The following is a 15,387-nucleotide window of genomic DNA, read 5'->3' as shown; positions in this document are numbered from 1 at the left end:
CTGATATCCAATAGTTTCAATGACATTTCCTTTTCTTCTCTTATTCTTTCCTTATTGTGTTTTCTGCTGCTGCTGCTGCTGCTGCTAAGTCGCTTCAGTCGTGTCCGACTCTATGCGACCCCACAGACAGCAGCCCATCAGGCTCTGCCGTCCCTGGGATTCTCCAGGCAAGAACACTGGAGTGGGTTGCCATTTCCTTCTCCAATTGTGTTTTCTAGTTTGTCACATATTCCAAATAATAGTATTTCTGTATCTCTATGAATCATTTTCTCCATTGTAAATTAAATGCAAGCGGTTTGTATAGCTGCTGGTTTGTGTTATGTTTGATGATCCATTAGGGACGTCCCATTAGGGACACCCAGCATGAACACCTGCCTGGAAGGTTACACGGTTCCCTGGCTCACCTGTTCTCCTCTGTGACCCTCACTGTCTGTTCTCCAGTTCTAGGAAGCACTCACCGTGCGGACGGCATCACAGTGGCAAGTTTATTCCATAGGGAAAGCATATGAACAGGGCATGAGGGTGGAGAAAGCTGTGGCATTCGGAAACTAGAGAAAACAGACACGTGCAGGATCATCGGCTGAATTCCAGGGCAAGGGAAAGCGGAGCTTACTTCAGAGGCCATGACCGTTCTGAGTTTGATCTCATATCTAGTAACTCTCACAGGGCAGGTGAGGTAGTGAAGAGGCAGACTAGCCAGTGGTGAAGAGGCAGAACCGCGCATATTCAGGCTGCCCCCGCGCTGCTGCGCACCGGCTGGGCGGGCCACACCGCCCACCCCGCCCGAGGAGGCTGCGAGGAGCCGAAAAGGCTCGCGGTACAGATGCAGAGATGCCCTGGAGAGTTCACAGTTCTCAGGTAAGACCCTGACACCAAACCCCAGGCCTAACTGGGGCAAGGATGCGCCCCAGAAGCCTCACCTCCCCCAGCACCAGCGGCCCTCGGTCAGCTGTTCACGGCGGCTGGAGCAGAGCTGAGCAGCCGGCCCTGCGGCGGGGGTGCCCCTTCGAACGCCCGCGTGTTCCTCCTGGGACCCTCCAGACCGCCCTGATGTCTGAGAAAGGCGGCCTCAGCTCCCCAGTGCAGCCAGGCCCTTTGTGCTCCGGCACAGACACCAACATCTGGACGGACGGCCACCAGAAATGTGCAGGTTGCATCAGAAGTCAGAGCTGATCCAAAGTGCCAGCAGTAATAATGACAGTGTAGCAGGTGCAATGAATGATCCTCTCTAGGTTCACTATCAGACCTGACATCATTAGAGGCTTCTAAAGAAAATTGGTAAGTTCCCAACTGGGTAGTTAAAAAAATTTCAGTTCTAATCCACTTACTCCAGCACTCAGACCAGCCCAGCAAGCCCTCCAGCTTCTCACTGCTGAATGGGACAAACACCGTGCCAAGTCCAGGCCCTGCCTTGGCCTCCTGGCATTTGTTTCTTTCTGGCCATGCCAACACCAAAGTGTTATTTCTCATGGCAACAAAGCAAACACTGACAGGATGGTCACCACGAACACAGGCCAGCTCATTAAACATCCAGGCAAGGGTTTGGGCGACTTTCCAGAGGGGCACCCGGGAGCCAGAGCTAGGAACGATTTTGGTCAGGTCTGACTTGGCTTCGCTTTTGCTCTTTGAAAAATGCATCCAGACCATGTGATGCAGGCCCCTAGACTTTCCTTTCCAAACACCATCAAAACCTTAACTGCCCGCTGACTGTGGAAAATCAGTGTGGGCTTCTCGGCCCTTCCCAGTTGCCGGCAGAGATAGATTCTGGCAGCCTGAGAACTAGGCTGGGCCTGACACAGAGGCGTGGGGAACCTCAACCAGCCATGGCTTCCACAGAGGCAGCAATTCCATTAAAAAATACCAACTGGCTGGTGGGGAAGGCAGAGCACAAAAACAGAAGAAAACAAGATGACTGCTTTAGCAAGGTCGCTGCCATGAATGGCCAGGAAGACAGGGAGTTTTCAGGCTGTGTACACACAGCAGCCAAGTACCCTTTTGACACCAAAGCCTTAGTCCAATATTCTAAACCCCAAATGCCAGTTCAATCCCCCTGCACACCTGGGAAGGTCAGGGCACTTACCTCTGGCTCCCGAGTCATCATTCCTGAGGCTGGACCCCCACCACGCTGACCCCCTCTCTTCTGCTGGCAGCACAGAAGGAAAGTGCTATCATAGGTCAGCGATCCGAGCAGCCAGACGCACCTAATGCAAGGCACTTGAGTGTGAAATTCACTTGAATAATAATAATTAAAAAAACACCACCCTCTTTGGGGAAGCACAAAGAATCCTTATGACTCAGGCTGTACTGTAATTTCATTTTCTCTTCCTATGCTACCCAAGAGAGCCAAGGAGAAGAAAATCAACTGTGTCTTGTCTTTGCGTTCTCATTTACAGAATGCAATAATCACGTGCACTCTCTATCCCTGCCCTGGCAAGTTAGCAGGAATTACCGGTTGAAAATATCACAGACACAGATCTCAACCATTTCTGCTTTTAACCTTAAACCAAAAAAAAAGAAAGTTACCAGGTGCATCTTAGAGTCACTTGGGAACTTTCTAAAAAATACTGATTCAGGTCCCATCCTACAGGTTCGGATTTAGGTAGTGTACAATGTGGCCTGCACACTGTGGTCTTTAAAAGCCACCAGGGACTCCAATTACAGAAAAGTGCAAGAACCAGTGATCTACACGAAAGACCTGAGGGATCATGAAATGAGAAAATCCCCAAGTTACAAAGATTCAGATTCTGGTCTCAGCATCCCTGTTTAATATTTTCGGTTCTCAGACAAGTAACAGAATGTCTCCAAACCTCAATATTTCCATCTGGTAAACAAATTCTATTTCTTGCAGTTCTTACTGAAGTGTTATATGGTTCAAATATGATAAGAAAGTGCTAGGAAAAACACTAAACACATGTAAGGGTTAGATGATCAGTATTTCCTTTTGCAACCTGAAGCTGATGTTTAATGTTTATTGAGACTTATTATGTGCCAGGCCTTGGGCTAAGTGCACAGCTGGCTTCCAAGGTAGATACTATAACTACTTCTGTTTATAACTGAGACCAGCCAAGGTACAGAGAGGTAAGAAGGTGTGGAAAACAGAATATCAGTGTTCTCTAGAAACTCGCAAATCAGAAATGATTAGAAAAAGGTAAAAAGGGACCTCCCTGGTGGTCCAGTAGCTAAGACTCTGAGCTCCCAATGCAGAGGGCCTGGGTTTGGTTCCTGGTCAAGGAACTAGATCCCACATGCCACAAATAAGGACCAAAGATCTCTTGTGTCACAACTAAGACCCTAAGCAGCCAAATAAATAAGTAAATAAATACTAAGAAAAGAAAAAGGTAAAAAGGAAATGTTGCTGTTCAGTCGCTGAGTCATGTCTGACTCTTTGTGACCCCATGCTCTGCAGCACACCAGGCTCCTGTGTCCTCCACTATCTCCCAGTTTGCTAAAATTCATGTCCAATGAGTCGGTGATGCTGTCTAACCATTTTATCCTCTGCCACACCCTTCTTCTCCTGCCCTCAGTCTTTCCCAGCAGTGGGGGCTCTTTGCATCAGGTGGCCAAAGTATCGGAGTTTCAGCTTCAGCATCAGTCTTTCCAATGAATATTCAGGGTTGATTTTCTTTAGGACTGACCAGTTTGATTTCCTTGTAGTCAAAGGGATTCTCAAGAGTCTTCTCCAGCACCACAATTTGAAAGCATCAATTATTTGGCACGCAGCCTTCCTTATGGTCCAACTTTCACATCTGTACATGACTACTGGAAAAACCATAGCTTTGACTATATGGACTTTTGTAAGCAGTGATGTCTGTACTTTTTTTTCTTTCTTTATATATATATATACATACATACCCATATACACACATATATACAAGCTGGAATCAAGATTGCTGGAGGAAATACCAATAACCTCAGATATGCAAATGAAAGTGAAGTGAAAGTGAAAGTCACTCAGTCATGTCTGACTATTTTACCCTATGGACTATACAGTCCATGGAATTCTCCAGGCCAGAATACTAGAGTGGGTAGCCCTTCCCTTCTCCAGAAGATCTTCCCAACCCAGGGATCAAACCCAGGTCTCTTGCATTACAGACAAATTCTTTACCAGCTGAACCACCAGGGAAGCCCAAGAATCCTGGAGTGGGTAGCTTATCCCTTCTACAGCAGAGCTTCCTGACCCAGTAATCGAACTGGGGTCTCCTACATTGCAGGCGGATTCTTTACCAACTAAGCTATCAGGGAAGCCCTAATGGCAGAAAGTGAAGAGGAACTAAAGAGCCTCTTAATGAAGGTGAAAGAGGAGAGTGAAAAAGCTGGCTTAAAACTCAACATTAAAAAAACTAAGATCATGGCATCTGGTTCCATCACTTCATGGTAAATAGATGGGGAAAAAATGGAAACAATGACAGATTTTATTTTCCTGGGCTCCAAAATCACTGTGGACATTGATTGCAGCCATGAAATGAAAAGATGCTTGCTCCTTAGAAGTAAAGTTATGACAAACTTAGAATATTAAAAAGCAGAGACATCACTTTGTTGACAAACATCCATATGGTCAAAGCTAGTCATGTATGGATGTAAGAGTTGGACCATAAAGAAAGCTGAGTGCCGAAGAATTGATGCTTTTGAACTGTGGTGCTGGAGACGACTCCTGAGAGTCCCATGGACAGTGAGGAGATCAAACTCATCAATCCTAAAGGAAATCAATCCTAAATAGCCATTGGAAAGACTGATCCTGAAGCTGAAGCTCCAACACCTTGGCCACCTGATATGAAGAGCTGACTCTGGAAAAGACCCTGATGCTGGGAAAGACTGAAGGCAGAGGAGAAGGGGACAGCAGAGGATGAGATGGGTGGATGGAATCATTGACTCAATGGACATAGGTTTGAGCACACTCTGGGAGATAGTGGGGGACAGGGAGGCCTGGCATACTGCAATCTATGGGGTCACACACTCAGATATGACTGAGTGAACAACAACATAATAGTTGACTTACAATGTTTCAGGTACGCAGGAAGGTGGCTCATTTATACATATACACATATATTATTTTTGAGATTATTTTCCATTATAGGTTATTACAAGATACTAAGTATAGTTCCCTGTGCTATACAGTAAACCTTTGTTACTTGTTCTATATCTATTTTAACTTAGAAATCTAGCATTTTAGTCATACTAAGGCAAACAAGTGGAATCAAAATGTCATAAATTTTTTAGTTAGGCAAAAATTCATGTTTCCTAAAATATATATATTATACATACAATTTATATATATGTATACAAAAGTTTTTCTGCAATGCTTTATAAAGCCTTGAGAAAGAACATAAACATAAAAAGAAGAAATTGGAAAACATAAAATGAAATGGGAGCACTTAATATGAAATAGAAAAAGTGAAACAAACTGCATAAAAGATCATCATAGTCCAGTTGTTTTTAAACATGGCTCCTCATTAGAGAGCTATCTGGCACTCTGGAGGAAAAAAGCAATACCTGGGCCTTTGTATTTTTCAAAAAATTCCAAGAAAATTCTGATATGAATCTGGGTTTTAAAAAGAGATTACAGGTTTTGCGATTAAGTGGTAATTTTGGTGATACAGAATTCTATTACTTTTCTGTTGACCAATCGTGATACAGTCGTATTTAATGAATAATAGTTTACATAATCACAATAGTAAAAGATGTTTATCAGTTTCACAATCAATAGCCAGACAAAAAGTAAAAGATAATTATAACTGCAAGCCATAATGGAAACATGACTGACCTAACAATATAAAATAACCACACACAATTTGGGGGGGGGGGGCGGTCAAGGAGAGTGCTGTGGTCAGCGGAAGTGCATACATACACGTTTTCATCCGCTCACCAGTCTATATTTTTTGGTTGGTGCATTTAATCCATTTACATTTAAGGTGACTATCAATATGAATGATCCTATTACCATTTTCTTAATTGTTCTGGGCTTATTTTCTGTAGGTCTTTTCCCTGTCCTGTGCTTTCTGCCTTGGAAGTTCTTTCAGCATTTGTTGTAAAGTTGGTTTGGTGTTGCTGAATTCTCTTAAATTTTGCTTGTCTGTAAAACTTTAGATTTCTCCATCAAGTCTGAAGGAGAGTCTTGCTGGGTAGTCTTTCTTGGTTGCAGGTTCTTCCCTTTCATCACTTTAAATATATCATGCCATTCCCTTCTGGCTTGTAGAGTTTCTGTTGAGAAATCAACTGATAACCTGATGGGAGTTCCCTTGTATGCTATTTGTCATTTTCTCTTTGTTGCTTTTAATGTTTTATGTTCATCTTTAATTTTTGTCAGCTTGATTACCACGTTTCTCAGTGTGTTCCTTCTTGGGTTTCTCCTTCCTGGGACTCTGTGCTTCCTGGACTTGGCTGACTATTTCCTTTCCCATGTTCAGGAAGTTTTCTTCAGCTATTGGTAGGCAATAGTCCTTGTGATCACAAAGAGTCGGACACAACTTAGCGACTAACACAACACTTTCAGAGGTCTGTTACGCTATCTTCATTCTCTTTCATTCTTTCTCCTATATTTTGTTCTGCGGCAGTGATTTCCACCATTCTATCCTCCAGGTCACTTAACTGTTCTTCTGCCTCAGTTATTCTGCCATTGATTCCTTCTAGCTCATCTTTGTATGTTCTTTAGCTCTTCTAGCTCTTTGGCAAACACTTCTTGCATCTTCTTCATTCTGTTTCTGACATCTAGATAACCTTCACTATCATTATTCTGAATTCTTTGTCTGAAAGGCTGCATATCTCCACTTCAGTTAGTTGCTTTTTTTTGGGGGGGGGTGGTGGGTTATATTGTCCCTTCATCTGGGACATACATCATTCTATGCTATTTCATCCTGATTAACTTTCTATAGGGTGGCTTTTATTCTAGCTGCTGTGGGACTGTGGTTCTTCTTGTTTCTTCTGTCTGCCCTCTGGTGGATGAAGCTAAGAGGCTTCTGTCGGCTTCTTGATGGGAGGGCCAGGGTGGGAAAAACTAGGTCTTGCTCTGGTGGGCAAGGCCTTGCACAGTAAAGCTTTAATCCAATTATCTGCTGATGGATGGGGTTGACCACCATCCCTGATAGTTGTTTGGCCTGGTGACCCAGCCCTGGGGTCTACAAACTCTATGGCAGAGTTAATAGGGACCTCCAAGAGTGTTTACTTCAAGGGGGACCTTCCAGGACTGCTGTTGCAGTGCCCTTGTCCCTGTGGTGAACCCCTCCTGACCTAGGAGACACCCCACCCCAGTAGGTAGTTTTGGTCCAGCCTCCTGTATGGGTCATTTCTCCTTTCTTCTGGGTCTGGGTGCATGCAAGATTTTATTTTGCCCTCCAAGACTGGAGTCTCTGTTTCCCCCAGTTCTATGGAAATCCTGCAGTCAAGTCCCACTGGCCTTCAAGGTCATATTTCACAGGGGTTCCCAGTCCCTTTGTTGGATCCCCAGGCTGGGAAGCCTGACACAGGGCTTAGAACCTTTACAGCAGTGGGAGAACTTTGGTGTTATTGTTCTCCAGTTTGTGGATCACCCATTCAGCAGGTATGGGGTTTCATTTTAACATGTTTGTGCCCCTTCTACCACCTTGGTGTGGCTTCTTCTTTGTCTTTGGACATGAGGCATCTTTTTTTGGTGGGTTCCAGTGTCCTCCTGTTGATGGTTGTTCAAAAGCTGGTTGCAATTTTGGTGCTCTTATAGGAGGAGATGAGTACACATCCTTCTACTCTACCATCTTGAACCAGAACTGATGTCTCTGCTTTTTAATACACTGTCTAGAGTTGTCATAGCTTTCCTTCCAAGGAGCAAGCATCTTTTAATTTCATGGCTGCAGTCAATGTCCACAGTGATTTCTGAGCCCAAGAAAATAAAGTCTGTCACTGTTTCCACTTTTTCCTCTTCTATTTGCCATGAAGTGATGGGACTGGATGCCATGATCTTCAATTGTTGAATGCTGGGTTTCAAGCCAGCTTTTAACTCTTATCTTTCACCTTCATTCAGCCCTGGGATTTCTTTGGAGGGAATGATGCTGTAGCTGAAACTCCAGTACTTTGGCCACCTCATGCGAAGAGTTGACTAATTGGAAAAGACTCTGATGCTGGGAGGGATTGGGGGCAGGAGGAAAAGGGGATGACAGAGGATGAGATGGCTGGATGGCATCACTGACTCAATGGACGTGAGTCTGAGTGAACTCCAGGAGTTGGTGATGGACAGGGAGGCCTGGCGTGCTGCGATTCATGGGGTCGCAAAGAGTCGGACACAACTGAGCGACTGAACTGAACTAAACTGAAGAGGTTCTTTAGTTCCTCTTCACTTTCTGCCATTAGAGCAGTATCATCTGCATATCTGAGGTTATTGATATTTCCTCCAGCAGTCCTGATTCTAGCTTGAGCTACATCCAGCCCAGCATTTTGAATGATGTACTCTGTATATGTTAAATAAGCAGAGCAACAATATACAGCCTTGTCATACTCCTTTCCCAATTTTGAACCAGTCCATTGTTTCGTGTCCGTTTCTAACTATTGCTTTGTGACCTGCATACAGATTTCTCAGGAGGCAGGTAAGGTGGTCTAGTACTCCCTTCTCTTCAAGAATTTTCCACAGTTTGCTGTGACCCACATAGTCAAGGACTTCAGCGAAATAGAAAGGAAATAGAAATGTATGTAATCAAAAAGGGGCTTCCCAGGTGGTGCTAGTGGTAAAGAACCCACCTGTCTATGCAGGAGATGTAAGAGACAAGGGTTCAATCCCTGAGTTGGGAAGATACCCTGGAGAAGGGCATGGCAACTCAGTCCAGTATTCTTGCCTGGAGAATTCCATGGACAAAGGAGCCCGCGGGCTATAGTCCATAGGTTTACAAAGAGTCAGCCATAATTGAAGGGACTTAGCACACATGCATAATCCAAAAGATGGAAGGCATAAACCAATATGACAGGTCCTACAAAAATGTGAATTAGGTGTGTTCCTCTTTCAAAACACATACTCTCAGTTGGTATTAAAAACTCATTGCTGTTTACAAGAAATACACCAAAGACAAAGACAAAACTGAAAATACAGGCAGTCACTACAGGCCCTGGGTTTGGTGCAGACTGCTCTGACTGTGCAGTAACGCACTGACAGAGCAGGCGGCACTGACTAGACGCGCAGGCCTCGCTGCTCCTCCCCGCCCAGCCTCGGGGCTCCTCCCCGCCCAGCCTCAGGGCCAAGCCTGAAGTGGCAACCTGGCAGTGACTTTCCAGATCCTTCTCCTTTGTGCAGGTTAAAGCTCCTGTAAGGCTGTATTTGTTCTGTAAATCACTGCTTTTCTAAAGCCTCCTGTTCGTGTAGCCTGATGACCGTTGCGGGGGTGGGGCTGCGTGAGGGGCTGAAGGCATCATGGAAGGAGGGGTGTCTGACTGGCTGCCCTTCCTCCAGGCGTGCGGGAGGGGAAGCACCCAAAGAGCTTTCCTTTCTGTTCTTGTCTTTTTTTTTGAAAAAGGTCTGGGTTTTTTTTCTGTTGTCGTTTTTGTTTTTTTTCTGTTTAAGTTGGGTGGAGGGTGGTAGAGAGGAAAATTAAGTATTTACTGAAGCTTGCTGCTAAGTCACTTCAGTCGTGTCCGACTCTGTGCGACCCCATAGAGGGCAGCCCACCAGACTCCCCTGTCCCTGGGATTCTCCTGGAGTGGGTTGCCATTTCCTTCTCCAGTGCATGAAAGTGAAAAGTGAAAGTGAAGTTGCTCAGTCACGTCCAACCCTTAGCGACCCCATGGACTGCAGCCTACCAGGCTCCTCTGTCCATGGGATTTTCCAGGCAAGAGTACTGGAGTGGGGTGCCATTGCCTTCTCCATTTACTGAAGCTTATACTTTGGTAAAATGTGTGGGTGGGGGAAGGGCAGACATTTTTCTCAACTGCCTGTTATATGCCAAGTGCTTTTCCTTCTGGACTTGATGCTTTTGACTAAGATCATGTTTGACAGACGTAAATATTAGTGTCAAAATAGAAGCTAGGATGAAGTAACACTAATTAGTAGGTGTAGAATTTATTTCAAATTACGTGTCATGACATAATTTTTATGGCTTGGCTCAAGAGACAGTTTTAAGAGCACATCCTCATTGATGCTACATTATTGCTTTCTAACCATCTACTTCGTGGCCTGTTATGATGATGAAAGTTGACAAAGTAAACCAGTATCAACAACTAAGTCTGGTAGATCTGGGAAAAATACAAATAGGTCCTGAACCCACTCTTTGGTTAGCCAAAATTGTCCTGCATGAGATGGCACTGAAGATATACAGAAGCAAGTGGCTGTTATCACACACTGAGAGCTGTAATGCACAATCTAGAAGAGGATGGAAAAGATACCCTTCAGTGCATTGCAGAGATGCTGCAGATCACCAAGCAAGCCATGAGATTAGATGTACGTATAATAGAGAGAAAGCTTGAGAGAAAAATCAGTAAACCTCACAAAGACATCATTGGCATCAGTTCTCAAAACTAAGGCTCTTTGGCCCAGGTGAAAAGTTTTTAATGAGTAAATTTTCATCTCTAAATAAAAAAGAGATACAGACCAAATTCATTGTAAATACTGGTAACCTATGAAAGTTCAGACATCTTACAAACTCTGAAATGAAAGTTAACTTTCTAAAACCAAACTTAAAAGTAAATCTTTAGAAATCAGATAGTTGTCTTGAAACCATGGAAAACACAAGTGTGATGGATAATAAAGCCCAGGCAGAGTCAGATGGAGAAATGTCTTCAGATAATGACTCATACCATTCTGATGAATTCCATACAAATTCTAAGTCTGATGAAGACAGGCAGCTAGCTAACTCTTCAGAGAGTGTAGGGACAGCAGGCTATTTCTTCCTAATTGTGGTATTATTGCTTCAGCACCTCAATTAGGCAGAAGATCTTAGTTTACTAGAAGCACTGATATTAGCATTCATGTTCCTTCAGAGGTTACTATTGCTCATGAACGTGGGCTTGGAAAAGGCCATGAGTCTTCTTTGAAGAAAAGTCCTTCTGCTGACATCATATACACGTTGACTGGCTTTGCCAAGCCTGTAGATATTTGCTGCCACAGATTTGTTCAAGATGCACAAAACAAAATGACCAAGCTATCAGAAACCAGATCTGTTTCTCAGCAGGATAGGAAGAAAGGAAATCAAATGACTAATCAAGTTTCTCATGAAGAAATTCAATTGAATCAATGGAAACAGATACCTTCTCCACCATCTCAATTAGATGTGTCTTTTTCTGCAACAGGCCCACAGTTTGTGTCAGTTGAACTAGGGCATTCAGTTGTATCTCAAAAGACCACCGGCTCCAAATCCAGCATGCTTGAACTTGAGACAGGGCTTCATGTAACTCTTTCTCCTTCAGACAGCTGTAGCAATAGGGCAGTCTCTCCCTTTGGAAAGGTTTGAAGTTTCACAGAACAGGTTGCTAACATTACCCAAGCTGGATTAACCCAGGGGATAAAGTTTGCAGTGGCAAATGTTCAGAAGAGCCCTGTAGACCCTGAAGTAGTTAAAGAAGTCCAACAAAATGGACTTTAAAATATATTTACACAACACCAGACACGAGTAATTCCAATTTAGTTTTTAGCCACACAGAATCCTGTGGTTTTCATTTAATCCAAAAAAAAGGAGGTGTCACATAATCTGTACTCTCTTTGAATTTAAGTATCACAACTTCTAATTATGTTTATTTGGAAAGGTTGTAAAAGGAGACTAAACCTGAGCAGATTTCCAAATTATAGAGCTAGGACAATCGAAGTGCATCATCCTAGGATGTGTAGACTTAAGTAGCTTATACACTGTAGGGGAAATGGCACCCCACTCCAGTATCCTTGCCTGGAGAATCCCATGGATGGAGGAGCCATGTGGGCTACAGTCCACGGGGTCACAAAGAGTCGGACACGACTGAGCGACTTCACTCACTCACTCACTCACTCACACTATAGGGAGGTTTGTCTCTTGAAAAATAATTCAGGAATAGATTACTTTGGAATGTAATAATCTGAACGTTTTTTGGAGTGGGCTGGGTGGGAAGAATGTATGAAATAGACACAAAGAGTGGACATGGATCCATTTAGGTAATTAGCATTTTTCATAATTTGTTTCTGTTCTGGCAGTTCATTTCTGTGTGTTATCTCTACAAGGGAAATACTTAGTTTAGTGACTTTAAAGTGTTACTAGTATGGAGTAACTGGTATTTACATTTTAACATAAAAAACTATTGCTTTAGCTTTTGATGCTTAACCATTCCCTATAGAGTTAATTGAGGGCTAATGGCACTATATAGTCAAGAAATGTATGCCCATTTGATTCTAATTTTCCCCACATTCTACATAAACAAATTTAAAATATTGCTACCTTGTAAACCCCAAAGTCCAGGAGCATTAAGACTTGCCAGTCATAAAACTTGAGATGTCAGATGTGAATATCAGAACCTATTAAGTTTGCTCTTTTCAGAATTATTTAGAATGTACACATATTGGATACTGGTAATGCCTGAAAGAAGTCTTCAAATTGTAATTTTTTGCAGAAGGCAGTCCATCACCTGGAGAAGGAAATGGCAACCCACTCCAGTGTTCTTGCCTGGAGAATCCCAGGGACGGAGGAGCCTAGTAGGCTGCAGTCCATGGGGTCACACAGAGTCGGACACGACTGCAGCGACTTAGCAGCAGTAGCAGCAGCAGCAGTCCATCACATATTGTGTAAACTATCATAACTATTTAAAATTTAGTCTGAAGCACGATTGTGCTAAAACTTTAGGTTTTATGACTGTAACCTTGACCACATGGAACCACGACCTCTTCTGTAAGCCCATCATTAAGAAAGTTGCCTATCTTATTCCAAACAAGTATTGGTTTATCTGGCACCTTTAGAGCCTTATGCTATTGAAGTGATTCTCAGCTAAACATTATGTCTGTTGTAACTTTGACAAGTATATCCACTTTTGTAATTTATCAGTGGTATATCTTTTTTTGAAGTGTCAAATACTGTGACTATGCAAAATAAAATATCATTATAATTTAAAGTGAAAAAACCACAATGCTGTTTATAAGAAATACACCTAAGACAAAGAAAAAACTGAATATAAAGGCTGCAAAAGCTTATACAAGGTGGGTGCAAAGGAAAAAAGAGAAGTGTGGCCATGTGCAGAGCAGACAAACCCAATTTTAAGGACAGAAGCTTTGACGGGGTTAAGGCAGATATTTGACATAATGAATAGGTCCAAATGGTTATAAAGCCATAAACCAGGAGTACAAACCAAAAACTTTCAGAACTATGTGAAGAACTAGATAAAAATCAGTAGATGAGGAAGCCAAGACCCAGAGATGTAAGGAACCAGATGGAGGTCCTAGAGCAGTGAGGCCTGGAGCCCAGATTAGAGCACAGCCAGGAAGCCTCCCACCAGAGCCGTGCTTGACCACAAGCCCATCAACCAAATATTCAGAGATGATGTCAAGATGGTTTCAGTACAGAGAAAAGCCAAAGTGAATGAAGGAACAAACAAAATAAATCATGAAAAACAAATAAAATGTAGTGGTTCCTTGAGGACCTCTAGAATATATAAAACCCTGACTAGCCTGATTAAATTTAAAAGAGAAAAAGTAAAACATCATAAATCTATACCATGAATGGAAATATAACTACAGACATAGAAGAAAATAATTACTGAAAAAGGTAAATGTAACATGCCATGATGGCAAATTCAAAACTCTAAAGGAAATAGATGATTTTCTACCAAAATATAACCTCTTAAACTGCATGTAAACAAAAGCAGAGAACCTGAACTGACCAATGATTTCAAAAGATGTCTGAAAAACAAAGACCTGCTTTATCTAATCAACCATTAGCAATAAATAATTCCTATGAAACTTCTCCAGACTGTAATAAAATGGGAAGTTCTCCAAGTCATTCTGTAAAGCTAACATTGTCTCATACCAAAATCTCAAAGACAATAAAAATAGAAAAGTATAGATCAATTACCTATAGATATAGAAGCAAACATTGTAAATAAAATATCAATAGGTCAAATCCATCCATAATAACACCAATTAAGATTTATTACAAAATTTCAATATTGGGTCAACACCTACTATCATTCATTAGAACGGCAAATTAAAGTAGAAAGACTATGTGAGTATATCCACAGCTGCTAATATAGATCCAATAAAATTCAGCAACTTTTCTTAATAAAAACCTAAGCAAAGAGGAATACATGGAAACTACCTAAATATATAGCAATAGTCTATTTACCAAAAATGCTGATGCCAAGACCTTTAAAATCAGGAACAAGAGAGATACATCTGCTCTTTTCAGATGATTCAACTTTTGACATTTCTGCTAATACACAATAAGCCACGAAATAAAGTTAAATAAATATTAGAAAAGACAAACGTGCTTTGAATTTGCAGATAACTTGATACATACCTAAAAGTTTTGAGGAACTTCTCTGAAAACTATTAGAATTAATAAGAGAAGTTGGTAAGTGGATTGGGTAAAACAAATAAATAGACAGAAGAGCTTTCCTTCATATCAGCAATGTTAAGTTGGAAATGGGAAAGAATGATATACATTCCATTCAAACAATGGCAAAAACAATAAAAAATAAACAAAATAGGTTCAGGAAACCTTTATCAGGAAAACTATAAAATCCTGTTAAAGGACCCAAATGCAGCACAAGTCACCATGGAAGTTACCGGGGGAAATGCACAAAAGGGAAAAAAACAATGTCTGACAACAGTTAGGGTATTTTTGAAAAAAGCAAATAAGGAGTAGAAAACTTGCATTAACCAGTCGTAAGGTTTAAATAAAATGCCTGTAATCAAAACAGCATGGCATTTGAACAGAAATAGATTAAAAGGCTAGTGGACCAGTGCAGAGAATCCCAAAATGTATATAAGTATATATTGGAAGAAATGGCAATGGTGACATTTTAATCCCGAAGGAAAATCAAAGCTTACTTTAAAAATTGTGCTGGAATATTTGATCATCCACCTGGAAGAGAGGAAAGTTAGATTCCCTCCCTCAAACCACATACACAAAGAAATACCAGGAAAACTAAGACCTAAAATGTAAAAAATAAAAGAGTCAAAATGTATAAAAGACTCTAGGAGAAAATTTACATAAAAGTGAGGGGAAAATGACTTTCTTATATAACCTAAATGCCAAAAAGGAAAAGACAGGCATATTTGATTATATATTCACATATCTTTGTTATCTCAAAAGATAACAGACAAAAGACAAATAATGGATTGGGAAAAATATTGGTAACATCTATGATAAACAAAAAAGGTTTAAAATCTCTAATATACAATAAGACGCTTCAAAATTAGAAGGAAAAGGTGAGTAATCCTTGAGAAAAATAATAAACTGTAACAGGCAACTCACATAAGGGGAGACA

At 41.7% G+C, this 15,387-nt stretch overlaps 1 protein-coding gene and 1 pseudogene across 4 annotated transcripts in view; one reads left to right on the top strand and one right to left on the bottom strand.

The window, feature by feature from the left end:
* The window catches only part of LRRK1 (leucine rich repeat kinase 1), a 134,714-nt gene that overhangs the window by 62,245 nt on the left and 57,082 nt on the right, over window positions 1-15,387 (bottom strand). The window lies entirely within an intron of this gene.
* Window positions 901-11,570, top strand: LOC102392582 (annotated as a pseudogene).

Source organism: Bubalus bubalis, chromosome 20 (assembly GCF_019923935.1).
Source record: "Bubalus bubalis isolate 160015118507 breed Murrah chromosome 20, NDDB_SH_1, whole genome shotgun sequence".
In the NCBI taxonomy this organism is placed as follows: Eukaryota; Metazoa; Chordata; class Mammalia; order Artiodactyla; family Bovidae; genus Bubalus; species Bubalus bubalis.
The sequence above is the reverse complement of the archived record's forward strand: the minus strand, read 5'-3'. Positions and strand labels throughout refer to the sequence as shown.